Source organism: Penaeus chinensis, chromosome 24 (assembly GCF_019202785.1).
Source record: "Penaeus chinensis breed Huanghai No. 1 chromosome 24, ASM1920278v2, whole genome shotgun sequence".
Taxonomy (NCBI): domain Eukaryota; kingdom Metazoa; phylum Arthropoda; class Malacostraca; order Decapoda; family Penaeidae; genus Penaeus; species Penaeus chinensis.
The window spans coordinates 24,980,708-24,985,707 of record NC_061842.1 but is presented as its reverse complement, the minus strand read 5'-3'; the positions used below and the strand labels follow the sequence as shown (position 1 = coordinate 24,985,707).

At 36.4% G+C, this 5,000-nt stretch overlaps 1 protein-coding gene across 7 annotated transcripts in view; it reads right to left on the bottom strand.

Moving 5' to 3' along the window:
- LOC125038367 (dnaJ homolog subfamily C member 5-like) overlaps positions 1 to 5,000 on the bottom strand; it is a 51,763-nt gene that overhangs the window by 28,485 nt on the left and 18,278 nt on the right. The gene's annotated exons all lie outside the window — the stretch shown is intronic.

The window sequence follows — 5,000 nt, the reverse complement described above, 5'->3', positions numbered from 1 at the left end:
CACCTACTTTTGTGCCAGCCCAGCCTGCCAGTTGAATAACTGGTCTGACAGCTGAGTCATGCAATACACTGCCAAGATATGGAAACCCCTGTGAGACTTCAATGTCTTTGTCACAAACACATACTGACTAAACTTTCCTAGCATTCCCCAAAAGTACTCAATCTTGGTCTTGACCCTAGAGACTTCTTAACCCATCAAAAGCTGCCATCAGGAAAGTCAAGATTGATTAACATGATGATAGTTCTATCTACTAACCGGCCCATATAACTGTTGGTACAAGAAAAGCCCCTGCCTCAGTCCTGACTTCACAGGAATGAGAGATATGGTTATCGCAATTAACTCCTTAACGACGGGTCATGTCTATAGACGTCAAAACAAACCACTCAAAATGTGGAGTGCAGCTGTACGCCGCGGCAGCACACCAAAGCACTACGAGTTGGTGATTCGGCTTGATGTGCCAAACTCCCGTGCTCAAATCCGGTGCGTTGCCATTGATTGCCAGAGTGTAGAGTTATTTTTTAGTCTTCTTCACCCGTCACCAAGGGGTTAACAGCATTTTCAGTATCAGTATAAAGGCATGAGGATGATATAGGCTGTGAACAGCTTTCAACTAAATTCAGGACAGTGCTCCAAAATGACAAGAATTAAGTCTTTTCTGGATTTGCCAGGTATGAATCCAGATAGTTTTGGTCTCTGATACATCTCAGAAGGGTGAAACAGAGCACTTTTCTTGGTATGCTGAGCAGTACAATTCCTTAGAAATTGCTGCAATTCCAGCAGCCCCATCAATTTGTGAAGAGGACTTTCAGTTCAGCTTTCTCAGGTCAAAAAGTGGCCTTTAACCTTTGAAGTAACATTCCTGATATGTTGTTCCTTGTCAATCCTCAGCAGTGTCTGGATCTTACACATCGAGGATTGATCAAGTCCAGTTGACCTGGAGGACAGCAACAAACATTTTATGACTTCCACTGAACTCTGCACTACAGCAAAACTTGCCATTCTAGAAGATCCTCCCGCAAGTACTAACAAGTACAAGGTCAATCTCTTTGGCCACATTACCTGCATCACTGCACAAGGTTCAGTGATGCAGGTGAGAATGCTGGTACCAGGACTCATAAATCTCACTCTCTGGGTTCCTACTTCCAAAGATAATGTGATTATCCCATCAAGGACAGCTATCTGCCATGGAAGTTTATGTACATGTCAGCATGCCTGTACTGCAGCCTGAATAATAGATGAAATGATCTTCACTACCTGTGTTCCTGCCATGTCTACTCACCTCTGAGTAGCTTTCAGAAGCTTCATTTTCCTTGACAGGAGCAATTGTTCCTCCTGGAACAAAGAGTGGATGTTCTATGTCCCCAGCCAGTAGATGGCCCAGATGAGAAACCTTAGGCAGTCACTGGATGGATGCTGCCACTGCCACCTTCCCTAGCAATGTCCCAGCAGCAGCACCCACCTAACCATAATCCCAAGAATCCCTACAGGATCCCATTGCCCATTTTGCTTGTTAGGCAGGATGGAAATTACCCCTCCCCCCCCATTTACCCAAGGGCTTGGGGAAGAGGAGTTGGTACAAAGCCAGGGCATATCAACTATCACTATCAAATACCTGAAGCTTATCAAAGATTCTACAAGCCAAAAAAATAAATAGAAACACAAATAAATAAAATAAAAAAAGTAAAATCATAAACATAAATAAATGAAACAAAAAAGGGAGATAATCATTTGTACAAAAATATATTATGCAAAGCGATTACTGTTTATTATAAGCAAAAATCAAAACAAATAAAAAGCCATCACAAGCATCTGAGAGACACTAAACCAATTAATGAAAAGGTAATAATTTTTACATAACTGTATAGAAAAATTACGCACTCAGCAAATTTTAAAATCCAATTTCACTAACTCAATGTCAGTGCCAAAATACTATTAATAATTAGCAAAAATCTTTATGGAATTTGGAGAATGAAAAATGAAAATTTACATGTGGATACAAAAAAATAAAAAATAAAAATTAAGGGTGGGCAAACTTGTATCTAACATTCAACTGAAGAAGATGTAGCCTTCTCTAAGTATAACTGTAGTGTATCTTTGGAAAACTTTCAATAATATGACTGCAGAAAAAGTGTTTGGAGATAGAAGATAAAAAAAAAAAAAAAAAAAAAAAAAAAAAATCATTCAACAAAGATATTTCATATGAATGATTAATACACACAACAAAAATGAGCTTGAAATACCAATACCAACGTCATAATAAAGTCACAAAAGAAAAACTTGTATACACCATCACAGATAGAACCTGAGAAAAAGAGTAGAGGAACTTCAGACTTCTACACCCACAGGTTAGGTCCATCACCTGCAAATGTCTCATGACACAAACACTACAATGTAATCGCATTGCAGAGGTCCTCATGAGAAGACTAAGGACAACATGACCTAGGTGTGCACATGGTAAAATAAAAGAAGACAGTGCTTCCTACCTTTGCCCATAGGTCCTAATCCTGGTCAAAGAGAGCCAATCAATTTCATTGAAAACTAATTGATCAAGACATGCATAAAACTTCCTTCAACTAAGGTTTTTCAAGACAAAAGAGGTTTCTTTACTCCTCAAAGACAAATGTAATCCTTCCATCACAAAATTGAAATTTCTAAACATGCTTCTGTTGCACATGCAGGCAACCAAGAGGCTGAGCACCTCAATGCCCTCAGATGAAAACAAACATTCACAGAAATTGGGCTGGTGTTAAGAAACCTTTGCCTCAAAACCCCAAACTTTTCTCATGTTAAACTGGCAGTAAATTCTGGTGAAGGCCAAGAGTCATGACTCATACAAAAGCTTTCACTGCCAACAAGACATAATATGACAAGACACAAAAATCAAATAATTGATTCATCTGCCACATTAATGACTCACTAAATGACAAAAAGAAAATATACTGGGTCACTGAAGTAGCTTTTACCAGTTTTGAAAATCAATCTGATTTTTTTCAGTCGTGCACTGTGTTTTTCCCATATTGTTCCTTACCATGTAGATCACAATACTGTCATCCTAATAAAACCAAAAACACCATTAAAACTCTGAAACAGATAATGTCCTTCACAAAAAAAAAGAAAGAAAAAAGAAAATGCAAACCATTATCTTTACCTGTTCATTTCTCTGAACACCAACAAGCTCATAAACTTGTATCCTCTTCAGACACTTCAAACTTCAACATCAACATCAATCACCAAGAACCTTATGCTAGACACAACACTGAATACCATGAAAATATCCAGTTTTTGTAACAAGTGCTCAGGTAACATGTGCTCACTCTGTGCCAGACAATTGCTACACCTATCAGTGCTGTGTGCAGACCAAACTACAGGTGCGACGTCTAACCAAGTGTCATGTTCTTATTCCAAATTATTTTCTATCAAATAAAGTCTGTGAAATGATAAAGTAGCCCAACTATAGACTGTTTTCTTGTGGGATAGTAAGAATGAATAAATATATAAATAAAAGAAGAAATAGAGTACTATGAGGAGAATTTTCATCTTCATCATCTATATGTATGAAGAAAGTGATACCAAACAAAATGACTGAATAGTCTAAGAACAGAAAATGCAGATGATAATGAAACATCATTAAAATAAAAGAAAATAACAAAACAGTGACTTTAAAATAAAAAGGTGCTATGGTGCAGCTTTTGTAAATCAATAAAATGAAGATATCGGCTATAATCTTTAAGCCTAAGAGTAGAATCCAACTTCACTGTTCCATAAGTTACCAAAAATGATGCAATCCTAAAAAACAAACAACACTTGACAACTGTGCGACACAAAAGACCAAGGAAGAAGTCTTGAAGATGGCTAGGGTTAAGAGAGCTGATGCGGCAACCACTTAAGAGTGGTAGACATTTACCATGCATATTCATAGATACATGTAGCTATACCATACATTCCTAATGACTGCTTAAAAATGTGCCTTACCAAATCCTCTGCACCTGTCTGTAAGTATGTAATTAAATGGACTATAACATCTCACATATGGCAAAGGGAAACAACTTATGCTAAAACACTGGTGCATTTCACAAACTTCTGAATCTAAATGTGAAGGAAAGCATGTATAAGTACCTACGTAAATGTTAAATTCTATTTTGTTTATTCAGTTTGTGAAATGCATTCCAGCACTCTTATCCATGACAAAATACCCAACACTTTATATATCTTTTATATGATCATTTTTTTTTTTTTTCTCAAACAATTATCAATTCTGTATTCAACTAACATAGGAAACTACATAGATAAAGGTAGATATCAAAATCTGGACAAGTGCCACACTACCTTCTTGGGGCAAAATCCCACAAACAATGTATGAAAATAACCTAGTTCTTTTCCCTCTTCTTGCAATTTTTGAAAATTGATCAGATAAATGCACTATCTCCAGTTTTTCTAATCATATATCTAACATTTAGAAATGTGTTATGTAAAGTATATACCATATTTGATGGCACATAAAAAACATTTTCCCCCTAAAAAGTGGCTCAAAAAATCATCCTGTCTTATATGAGAGGGTGGGGCCATCAATTTTTTTTTTACCCTGTTTAGATGGGGGTCATCTAAAATACCTACGTGTCTCTATGTTTCCAAATATAGTATACCATAATTATATCTTACCCACAAACAGATACAAGAAAAAGAAAAAGGTCAAATACCATAATAAGTGAAAGGGACTGAATCTAGCCCAAGTACAAGCCAACAACAGTGCATGGGCTAATGAGTGGGAGTTGACACACCAACAAAGTATGGCTTCTATAATTCTATCTTTAATATCATATATAATCCCTACAAAATCACTAAACAGTACTGAGAGAGCTAAAGGGAAGAAGGAATTTACTATTTTTTTGAGAATTAAAAAAGATAAAAAGTAAATAAAAACCTTTCACTACATAAAAAAAAGACTTTAGAAAAAAACATTATCTCTTATAACTACAGGTCATAGTTCTCCCACAACCTGT